A 12689-nucleotide genomic window follows, 5' to 3' on the forward strand; every position below is an offset into this window, starting at 1 on the left:
ATATGACTAGATGCAAGTACAAATGAGTTTATGTCAATACACATAGATGAGCACATTGACAATGCCCGTTTCAGTATCAACACATGACTGTACATAGACACAAACCTAAGTGAGGTATCCAGGCATGTGCAAGCGTCAACTTCAGTGCTGAGGCTGGTACGCGCACTTATACGTGTAGAAAGACACAAATGTAAGTGAGGTACAAATTAACACCTACTTCAGCAGAGATGTAGACATAGAAATAATTTAGATATAGGAGCTGGTAGATATATTCAGGTGAATATCTGTGACACTGATATAGACATAGACATAAACATAAGCTTAGATTAGATATGGAAACCAGATAAGTAAATGCAAATGTGGAAGGTGATATAGATGGCAGTGTTCATCCCAGTTTCTAACTGTAGAGATGCAGACACAGACACGCATACAGAGACACAGAAGTAGGTTAGGTATGGGTGTCTGAGTCAACGATAGTGATATTGCTATCCATAAATGGATGCGGATGTGGACAAATACATAGACATGTTACACACATGCATCTGTACAAGCACATGACAGCATCCACGTCAATGCGGCCATAGATTAGATCTGGAATTTGAAGTCGGCATCAACTTTGGTGTAGAGATAGGAGCTCACTCTGTCCCAACATGTTAGCTACAGATGCAGACATAGAAGGAGACATTGTTAGCTCTGTCAGGACAGAGACATTGATTAGATATACAAATATGGATGTCAAATTCAATGTGGATATTGATACTGTCAAGACAGAGAGATTGATTAACAAACAGATGCACATGCCAGTGTCAATGCTGCCATCAATATTAATATATTGATGACTCATATAAAGAAGAAGCATAGATCATATACAGATGTGGCTATAGTTATAGATATCTGTCTCTATGGAGATAGATACGAGCATACACATAGATACCCATAGTATACGCTAGAGGCAAGCATTGGCATGTTCCAGGTCTGTACACAGATGCGTAGGTCCTGCAGCAATACCCTAGTTAGAAGACTATGGTATTTACCCCCCTTTTTCTAATGTCACCATTGAAAGGTAGCAGCTCATTTTCCTAGACCTCCAGTCCCCTTGGATAACTATTGTGGGTGTGTATACCACTTTTCCCTGTTCTGTTCTCAGTGATAAAGGGTATGAAGGTGGGAGAGCAGTCTTGCTCTTCCTCCAGAATGATGCTACGAGGCTGTGTATTTCAGAAGGTAGTAGCACCCAGCACCAAGTAAGTGTCCAGTAAATAGAAAGTGAGAACATACTGCTGCCTCTCCCTGGCTCCTGAACATTGGCAGGACTGAGAAGTACAAGACTTCTCCAAGGGCAAAGCCCAACAGCAGTGCCCCTGCTCCTGCAGGAGTGGATGACCTGCCGGGCCTTGGAGGGCCTCTGGCATCAAGATGACTGTGATTAAAGTTCTTCCTCTTCTCTACCAACTCCACCTGGATGACCTGGTGGGGTCACACAGGTTTTACAGGTCCAAGTCACTGCAATGTCTTTACCAGAGGAGGAGAAGAAGCTTTCACAGTGGTGCTGCTGAAAAGAAGAAGTTAGAAATCCACAACACAAGTCTATGCTTAGGGACAGTCAGTTGTGACTACTTCATGTAAGCAATCCATCACATATGAAATTCACAGATAGGTGCCACACTATTGAATGCTGTGGTTTCTGGAGAACATGGTGCTTTGGATGTCTTGAAGGCAGAATGTGTGGACAGGAGCATTTTGCATATACTCCTGAAAGCTCAGTGGTGATGCACAGATGCATGGGAGAAGCACTGGAAAGGGACATTGCCAGAGAAATTAACATGCAGAGGTAATAGACACGCTGACCCCTTTCCCCTGAAATCAGTATTTGTAAATTCCAGAATTTATAAACCCAGCAATAATGTTGTTCATAATGATATTGCTCTTAATGTCTATGTCTAAAATAAGGCACATTTTCATAGAAAGACACAATTAGAAAAGTCAGCAAAATAAAAACTGAAACGTCTGAGGGAAACTATGGAAATATAACCGAAGCTCAACCCACCCCTTTTACAGTGTCTCCGTGTCTGACATTGGTAATGGCGCTGAGCTCTGTGGCTCACAGTTTCAATATTCAAATACTGCGCACATCTAACTGCCCTTGACATGCACACAGCTTTGACTGTACCATGAAAGGGCAGCTGCTGCGATGGGAGGGCCATTAAGAGCTTTGGAAAGGTGCCTTTCAAACTTATACACAAGGCAGCATTTTTATTGAGAAAGTAAACAACAGGGCAAGAATAGACTCAGGTGCTTTCTCATTTTTCTACATCCTTTATATTGCTAGCATGTGTCTGTTTCTGTCTCCCTTCATTCTTCCTTAGGGTGATGTTAACCAGGTCATGAAAGGTGTGGGCCTCACCAGTGTGCTCAGCTTCTCCACTTGCTTTGACATGGGGTACGCTGGTTAATAAGTTCGGAGGAGAGCAGAGCAATAGTCATGTGCTGATTTTTAAAAGATGAATCAGAAGTTATAAACACTGAGTATCATGCCCAAGTTGGTATAGGGGAGAACAGAAGATCTAAAGTTTCGGATTTTGATACCCAAGATGACTTGACACATCTAATAATTTACACCATTAAACTCTCTACTTTCTCTTATTCTCCTTAGTACTCTCCTTGTCTCTCCTCCTCTTCCCTTTTCTGGCTTCTTTTAATGTTGGGATTGCCAAGAAAATACTATCTACAGCAAAGCCAAAGGATCTTATTAAAAATCTCACAATGTAACATATGCTAATATTTGTCTTATTAATTAAGCACTGATGAATAAATAATTTGATGAATTTATAATAGTCCCAGCACATACTACTACTACTACTAATAATAATAAATTCTTAAAATAAATTATTTCAAATAAATCTTAAACATGCCCTCATTTGTAATTTTGATCAAAAATTAATCTCTAATAAGTTTTAGCTAAATGAGTTTGATCACAGGTAAATATTTTGCACTCGGCTGTGTTAAAGAGAGTTGACAAGTTAATCCTTAGATGTGAATGAAATAGCTTTTTAATGGGAATCAATTTCTGTGCATAAACTTTACTAATAAACTGGAGTCCTGCGTCTCATTTCAAGAAACCTTACATTACATGGGTCAGGGAGACAGGACCATGGAATGAAGCTCTCTCGTTTACATATAAAATTAATGCTCTTTTGGTTTGGACCATGTTTTCATTACTCTCAAGAAAACAAGCACTGCAATACAGATAAGATTAACAAATGCTCTGTCTGGATGAGCCTTTCATGGAATACGTTGCTTTTGGGGAACAGAAAGAGACCTTTGCTTCTTGGACTCAGGTCAAGGGCGTCATGAACGTGTGTGAAAGTCTGGGTGCGAATGGGCCCTTGCCCTGGGGAAGTGCACATGTCCTTCAGAATCATGGTCCCTCTCGCAAGTCCTCGAAGGCCAGCGCAAGCGACTCACTGTGCCCCACCTCTTGGAGAAAGTGGTGCAAGCACACTGTGCAGCCTCTCTCCCTGCCACACCCTCAGTCCTGATGTACCCCGTGCACATTCCACATTCTAGAGTTTGGTGCAAACATTATTTAGCAGATGGCCAGGAATTTTTAAATTAGATTATCACACAAAGCACAGGTATCAAGCAAAGACTTTTGTAAGGTTAGAGGGCTTCAATGCAGTAAATGCATTTTAAAATCTGTCCTCCTCATTCATCTACCTAGATAGAACCTACAAATGCACGTAGACTAACTCGGTTTCCAGACCTCTGTACTTGAGTAAGTGAAGCACACACCTATGATTTTAGTCTATTTTCATCTCAGTAAAGAAAACTTTGCACTGGAATTTTTTATTCAAACTAAATATACAATTGCAACTTAACATTTAACATTGTTCTTTCTCTCATAGAAATATCTCAATGATAACACTATTGATTGCCTCTTACTCTATGTTTCTTTTGTAATTTTTTAGTAACTTGATTCTATGAAAGTTTACTTCCATTTAGGGAAGGACATTTTTCTAGTTATGGATATTGAATGTCACGTGACTTCTGATCACATATTGCAGGGGACCCTAACACTGATGACGCCCAAGCAGCTGTGAAGAGAGAGCCCCACAGCTGCCTGTTTATAGGAGCGAGTCTGGCCGAAGCCTACGTGCCGAGGTCAGAGTAACTCACACCCAGATTTTGTTCCCATAGCTAAAACCTTCAGACCAGAGGGGCAATGTTCTAATTACAGCCATGTATTTTGTCTATTCTGTAGCTAATTGGAGAATGCTTTGCTTTGTCCTTTACAAGCTTTCTTTATGTTGATTTCCATAGAAACCACACATCACCTTTACCCTAGTTGATTGCCACTAAGTCAGTGCCTGGGACTGGCCAGCGCCTTTGTCGGTTGCACCGGCTGCAGTTGTCCTGGCCCCCGCTTTCTCTCTCCCAGTTCAGTCTCCCAGTGTATTCTTTTTCTCAGGTCTGCATCTTATACTGCCCAGGTGGGGACTGGAACCGGACTGCAGGGGTCTCTGGCAAAATATCACGTTAATAAAATCTGTAAAACAAAATCAAAAGAGAGGAGTGATTTAGCAATATTATTAGGAAAACAACTAAACTCTAGAGATTACATGGGGATTACTGGTTTTATAGTCAAGTAAGTGCACACTTGTATGGATTAATCATGAATCTTAAATAGAATCTTCAAACTAACCAATGCTGTTATCTCCATATTTGTGCACCCAAATCCGCAAGTCTACACCTACTCCCTGATGTGATGGGATCAAGCTGGGCTTTGGGGTGTCGAGCTTATGAGGCAGAGTCTTGTGGTTGTGATGAATGGGCTTATAACAAGGCCCTGGGGAGCTGGTTCCCCTTCGGCCAAGTGAGGACACAGAGAGAAAGAGCAGGATTTGAAAATGAGCTGAGGCAGCCCTCATGCAGCAGGGCTCGATCTTTATCCTAGCATCCAGAAGTGGAAGCAACAAATTTCTGTTACCTATAAATAACCTAGTCTAAGGTATTTCATTACAGCTGCATGAATATTTTAAGACAAATATTTTATCAAATCAGAAGGATGTGTTTTTCTCCAATTACAAACAGGAAATGGAACTAACCTATCATAATTTGCAAATATATTTAAATTAGATAGACAAGCCATAGAGGTGTGAATATTGACAATTAGGTTTATGTTTCATAGCTAAATTTAAGTTTTTAAGATTTTCGGCAGTGCTGTGAGTAAATCTCCTTAATTTATTTTATTTTATTTATTTATTTTTGGTACCAGGGATCGAACTCAGGACCTTGCACTTGCAAAGCAGGTGACTGAACCACTGAGCTAAATCCCTGGCTAAATCTCCCTAATTTATTTGCTCATTTTGTGTAGCAGTGTTCAGGCATAAAAAGGTGTTAGGACTCGGACTAACTTCAGTAGTTTATCTAGCTCAAATAGTAATACCACAAATCCTAAGTATTTAAATAAAGTATTGCTTACTAGTCGTATCATTTTAATAATATTATTGGTAATGTTACTTATGAATACTAATTATATTAAGCCTTTAAAAACATCGACTACATTTAGTAAAATATTTCATAATAATAGGAAAGTTCTCAAATACTATAATCTATGCAATTTGTGAACAAATTTTGGCTTTTTTTGAGACATGTTCTATGTAGTTGAGACTGACCTGGAACTCACTGTGTAGCCCAGGCTGGTCTTGAACTCACAGAGATCTTCCTGGCTCAGCCTCCTGAGTGCTGGGATTACAGGTGTGCACTACCACACCCTACTAAATTATGGTTTTCTGAAAAAGCAGTTGGATTGATCTGAATGCTGGTTTTATATCTATAACCACTAAGTGCTCTATTTGCTCTATACTCGGTTGAGTCACCTCATAGACAGATTTACCTTTTTAAAATGACAGTTTTTACTAAGCACCTGCTCTGACCAATCTGAAGTTGATCAATCAGAAGGGGGCTCCTCCCTTTTCCCCTGCTGACTTCGTCAGCCACGCCCTCTTCCTTTCTCTCCCTGGGAAGTTGTCCAACTGCAACCAGAGTTCTGAAACAAAAGCTTCTTTCTGCTTAACATCCAAAAAAGTTATATTTTTGTCTTATTATTTTATAATAAAGTAGTGAATAAAATAAATTAAATAGTGAATTAAATAAAATAGTGAATTGCAAATTGCTTCATACAGAAAACAAACAAAACAATCAAGAAAAACATAAGATTGTGGGTCTCGATGCAGACAGCTCCTAGGGAGGACCTGCTATCTCCTCTCCTCCGGCCTGCATGTCCACCCCACTGTCTCCCGGCAGCGGCCCACTGCACCCGCCTGGGGCTGATGGGCTTCGGGAGCCCACTCTCCCTCCTCCTGCACTCCGTACAATTTGGGGATTTGTTTGCTCTCCATTTGTTTTACCTCCTGCTTTTAAACCTCCTGAGAACAAAAATTCCTGCCTGTACTGGAACCCAGAAGTCCCCAGCAGATGAAGATTCAGTGAGACTCGTTAGCCTGGAAAGCTAGCAATGTAATAATAATCATACAGGATGGCAGCTTACAAAAATCTAAGATTCTAATGAAGGCAGGATAGGTAAGAGTTAGTGTCTTAAGTCTTTGAGTTGTTGATTTTATAACTGTAATAATAAGTGATGGGTAATTTGAATCACCATCTTGTTTTTATCTAAACTTTATCTTATTTTTTTGTGTTCTCAGCCACTGATTATGCCTCTAACTCTTACAACTGTACATCATTTGTCATAAGAGGAAAGGAAGAAAGCTTTGTGGCTTCATCAAGCCAATCTACTTTGACTACTCAAGATGCCACTTAAAGAATTGGGTGTGATGATTGCTATACATTAAACACACGTGTGTGCGTACTTGCACAAACACACACACACAAACACACAAAAGCTTCTTGACACTGATCTGACTGGGCTTTCCTTGCATACCTGAACACTTGCACATGCATTTGATGATGATTCGAAAGACACTTGCCGTGAACGTGATTTAAAATTCCACGGGAGCCACTACAAATACGACTGTGCTAGATGCTAAAATCATTGCAACTCTTGCCTTCGTGTGATTCACTTCCCAAGGCGCTTTCACTAGAAGGCGGCAAGATGTCACACGGGGCATTCTCCGCTTGGGGCACGGAGCACCCGGAAATGGTTTTTCTCCCTCCCAGCCCCTCTGGAGGAGGACGTCTGTGGTTGCGCCCCCTGCATGGCAGGCCTGCAATGTGCAGAAGTGCACTCTGGGAAGGTGGTGCGGACAGGATTACCAGGAAGCAAAGAGCCACTGAGATGGGATTTTAAGTAAACACGCAGTTACTGCGTTAACTTCCCAGAACTATTTCTGTTGTTTTTTCTTAACACCAAAAAGACTCGAGTTATGTCTGCATGATGATATTTCTGAACAAGGTGGGCTTGTTCTGCCAAGGATATTCCAGTAATTCAAGGTAATCAGCAGAGTACATTACAGCAGAAAATCTGCACCAACACCCTGTACAAACAGAATAGTAATCAGAAGATTTAATGCATTTCTGATGTACATTTATGGCACTGACACTGGGCCACAGATGTACATGTGTTGTGCTTTATATTGCCGAGATATGGCCTGGGAGAGCCTATTATAGCATATCATCATCCACAGCGGAGGGGCCGAGGAAAGAAAAATTCCATCACACATTACTCCCGTGGATGTATTAGAGAAACAAATTGTACTTGGAATTGAAAAGTCACAGGCTTATTCTGTCTTAATAAATTCCTGCCAAAAGGCTAAGTGTAGGACCAGAAATACTTCCCAAATGCTGTTACTGTATTATCATCTTTGACATCTCAAGAGCTAGCCAAGCACCACCAGGCCCAGTTCCTCACAGTCATGGTTTTCCTTCCTTTTTCTTTTCTTTTCTTTTCCAAGCACTCTTTGATTTCATGCAGCCATTCTGGGATAGCTGTGCCTGAGATATAATCCTCTGCGGCTGAAAGAAAGAGGTTACTTTAAATAAGAGATTTGTCACTGGGCCTTTCCCACTGGTTAACCAAGATAGATAGCTTCATAATTCAAGAGCTAATCCTCAAATGAGATTTCCCATCAAACTTGTTGGCAGGTTTTCATGACCCATTGAAATGAGTTAAAAATAGAAACAGAGAAAACTGATCTTGGTGAGGGCAGGTTCTGGGTCTTCTTTTTCTAAGCCTGTGGTAACTAAGCCCTAATATAGTAGCCAATAAATATGCACCATGCAAATAGAAGTTTACCTGATCGACATGGATGCATTAAAATATCCCGATGATTTTTAACCCAGTTACCATTTTATTTAGGAAGGTATATGACAGTGATTTGATCAGGTGCGTTCATGGCCCACATTGTTCCTTTCATCTTGCTTGTCTGCTGAAACTGCCTTCCTTGAGAACGATTATTTGTAGTCTTATTTCTGCTTGGCATATAATGAAGTCTGCATTATTGCAAAATGGGGTGGGGGAAGGGAAACCACCTGAAAACAACTTTCACAAAAAGTGTTTATCCAATCCAAAGGTTTATAATTTTAGGTATCGATATACATTAGTTAAAAACAAAACTGCTGCCATGTAAAAAAAATTACCCGCAATGCAAGACCTTTCAACCCAGAAGCACTTTCACCCGCTCTCTGTGGGTGGCCAGGGCTCCAGCTCGCTCCTGGCCTCTGGTGAGAGGCTCCCAGGAAGTTGGAGTCCAGCTGTCATCAGGTCTGCTGGAATTGGGTCACTGTTCCCAGGTCCAGCATCCTGTGAGCGTCCTCACAGCATGGCAGATGGTGATCAGGACACAGCTCTGCAGAGCACGAAAGACCAAAGCCTTATCTCACTGCATCCTGACGGGAAAGTGACCTCCTGAACCCCCCCTGCAGCCATATCCACTCCTATATTCACATGAGTGCTGGAGAAGGCTGACACAGAAGCATGGTCACAAGAGGTGGGTGTCTTTAGAGCCATCAGAGAGGACCTGTGCCCACAGCACCTGCCACGGTCCGCAAACAAGTCATGTTATAAAATGCTTTGTACCAGTTCAGGCCATTCTGTGGAGATGCCAGGGAGATTCACAAGAGCAAGTTTCCCATCACCATCTTAGACCAGCAAGTGGAACTGACACCAGTGCGTTCAGGCGAGAAAGAAAGAAGCATCGGGTGAGGGAAGTGAGTGGACAGCAAATGACCAGTGTCCTACGGGAGCATCACGTCAGCCAGGGCAGGACGTTCTGTGAGGTCACAGACCTGCAGGCGTGTTCCCATGGTGCCCTGTGGGGTGCTCCCAGTAACCTTGCCGGGCGGCACAGCGGTCACATGCATTACTGGAACTCAGAGTGCAGATGTCCTTCAGTGCCAGCACCTCTGGTCGGGACTGAGTCCACAGCAGGCTCACTGGGAAACCTGTTTCCTCTTCCACTTTAACCTTACGTCCTCCTGGAGGACCTGGTGCTGAAGGGCTGACTTCTTAGCCTCCCTTCTGTAGTTGACACCTTTGACTGAAGAGAAATGGGTAGTTTTTCTAAGCCTTGGTTTCTTAAACTGCACAGTTTTAGACTTCTGGTCCACCCTCGCTTGATTTAGGACAGCTTCATCACTGAATAGGCAGCTGGCTGGAGGTTTCCAGCTGTGCGATGCTGAAGTGGGAATGTGATCCAACGGCAATTGAAGCAGGTGCGATCCTTGCCCTGTGGATTCCGGTGAGCAGAAGCAAGCGGAGAGGACAAAGAGGGGAGGATTGACTTGGGGGAAAAGGTGTAAACACAACTATTCCCTGAGAACTCTGTTTCTGAGAGTAACGTTCACACACACCCTTTATGACGAATGCTAAAGAACTGGGAGGAAAAACCCAGTAACGTCTCAGGCACGTTGCCAGATGCTGACAGGGATCAAATCTGTGAAGAGCGTTTGTTCAGCACTCACACACTCCTACACGGAGAGGCCTCTGCCCCAGGTGGGGATGAAATGTGTCCCAGTCAAGGCACAGAAATGGATTTGCTTTAACCACTCGTGTCTGGCTGCTGCATTCCTTGATGGACAGCAACACACGAGCGCCCACCCAGACCTGCAGGATGGAAGCGATGTGGATGGAGTGCAGGAGCCACTACGGCAGTCCGGGCCTCCCTCAGCCCGGGCAGGACGTTCTGTGAGGTCACAGACCTGTCAGCAGCAAGCCAACACCTGTCACAACCTCTGTCACTCCCTGTCGTTTCTGCCTTGTGTACTGAGAATGACCTTTTCATTTCCACATTCATGCAAAGCTGGGATCACACTTCAGCTCCCTCTGCAAAAGAGATTTGAAGAGGTGCTGTGGGAAGGAGCTTCCTTTCTTTGCACGCTCTCTGTTTGGGAAAGTCCTTGCTCTTGAGAAATGGGGTAGGCTGTAGGGAAGCCAAGTGTTGGTGTGGCCAGACCACTCCATTTCTTTGAGGCCTGCAATTATTACCAGTTTCTGTAATATCACTGATCCACAAGTGTGTTCCTTCTCTCTCTCTCTCTCAAAGGCGCTACTTACTAGAGAAAGTTTTCGCATATATACTGAAATTATACCCTAGCAAATGTTTTGTATATATGATGTCCATCGGAAAAAAGAAATCTTCGTGATTTTCCTTTCTGTATGTGGGTGGAGAAATCATCATCGCAAAGCTCCTCAGAGAGAGATGAACAGAGATGTAAAGAATTCTTAATGATCGTTCTCATTACCATCGTGTTCATCATCAACATAACCCTTTTCAACTTCGGGAAAGAAACGGTGCTGAGAATTATCATTCCTCACTCCCAACATGTCCCCCTTCTATAAAGATGGCCCAGAAGTAATTAGGAATTAATTGAAACTCCTGTAAGCTAAAGTTGATCTCCCAAGATGCACGAAGTTTACAACAGACCCGAGGCTTTTTTCCCCTCTCTTTCAAATACATTTCAGAAAGTATTCCTGGTGGAGCGAATTTTTTCGATGTCTTTGATGGGAGAAGAATGTTCTTCCAAATCAGAGAATATAAAATATTACACAACTGAACCAGGTTCATGCCACTTCACCCTCCCAGAAAAACACTCAGGAGAAGGGAGCAGAAAGACCTAAGGGGACTCATCTGTGATCTTTTGCAGTTTAAAAAATCATGTGAGCAAGAACATATTTTATCCACTAAATAAATGAGGAGTGCTTTCTTACTAAGCTTTTCTTGCTAGGTCTATGTAGAAATTAAATGCTGCACTTCCTAATTGTAACCACTGATATTTCCAAGGTGATCAACTTGCACTTTTCTGGGACACCCCGTGCCGTCCTGTACTTCACTGTGGGGGGCACTGTTCTATGTGCTGTTCCGGCAGGGACCTGTCGCTTCCTGTTGGAGCTCCAGAAAGTGAACAGCCAGAGGAGACAAAGTGTGCTTTGGAACAATCTCAGCGTCTCAGAAGCTTGTGGAGCAGGGAGTTGCTAACTGATGTACAATCCCCTGTCCTCTTGTCCCAGTGGTGACTGAGGGGCTCAAGCTACGGACAAATGGAAGCTTTGCGTGCTGGAGGCCTTTGCTGCCAGAGAGAAGACCAGGGCAGGAGGATGTAGGGACAGAGGCATGGGTGAGACACACTCACTCCTAATTGCATGGGCCTGAAAGTGCCCACGCTTCATGCCAAGTCAGTCGGGGGGAGTCACTGACAGGACCTCATGAGAGGAGAGGGGCAGTCACGGGCCCTGGGAGTTGAAGCATCCCGTGGGAATGGCCGTGTTACTCCAGGAAGACGAATGGGGCGTGGTCTGCTGCACCGCCTGCTTCCGTGGAGCCCTGGCCCATGGCTGGTCTCGCCGAAGCGGTGCACACAGCCAGCAGAGGAGAGAGGAGCACTGCTCAGTACCTGCTGCAGCACACAGCACTCTGAGGACCTCTGTGGCAGCCGGAGAGCCTAGAGAGCTTCTGCACACGGCTCAGAGCAGAGCTACCAGGGGCACGAGGTGGCTGTTTACGGCCGTAAAGAAATGATAAAGAGCCCATGATGCCTCACTGTGGTCTTTGCATATTAGGAATAATGTGGAAACGTTCTGATGCCCCTTCGGTTAGCAACTGCAAGGTTTTTCCACACATAAGTGGATGAAGTCTTTGAAGGGCTCCTAACAGGAAGCAAACTCCTGGGAAAGCTATTAGCAGTTGAGCATTTGCAATTCATGTGACACTGTACTTGCCCTAAGGGATATCAGGACACAATCCTGTTTGGTTTAAAATGTAACTCCTACAGCAGAGAAAGTTGAGCACTCAGATCTCAGCTGGGTTCCTCTTGAGTTGATTAACTTACAAATGGAAGAACACTTAAAATAGTTTACTATCTTTCCTCCTTCACCATTTCTTAACTTCTGCCTTTGCAGAAGTGGCTGCTTCTCCCCAGGTTGAGATCCCAGGGCCTGGACTTCTGTTCCTTAAAATGCCATCTGTTCCTTTACCAAATCCTGAAGATACTCTATTCACACTGGGTCTCTGAATCCCTCCCTTCCCTTTTATTTCTACATTCTAGTTACAAATTCTAACCTCCGTAAGTATACCTCATGGCTCTCTCCTCATGCATTCTTAGAATGACCATCGACAACTAGTTCGGTGGTTCTCTTACTCTTTTCCCCGAAGTTTTCAATGATTTGAGGCCAGCCATTGGAAGATCTTGAAACAAGTCAAAGTACTGACTTTCTCAACATAGCCACAGTTTTACAT

The sequence above is a fragment of the Fukomys damarensis genome, unplaced genomic scaffold (assembly GCF_012274545.1).
Source record: "Fukomys damarensis isolate Sample0158 unplaced genomic scaffold, DMR_v1.0_HiC HiC_scaffold_1, whole genome shotgun sequence".
Classification (NCBI taxonomy): domain Eukaryota; kingdom Metazoa; phylum Chordata; class Mammalia; order Rodentia; family Bathyergidae; genus Fukomys; species Fukomys damarensis.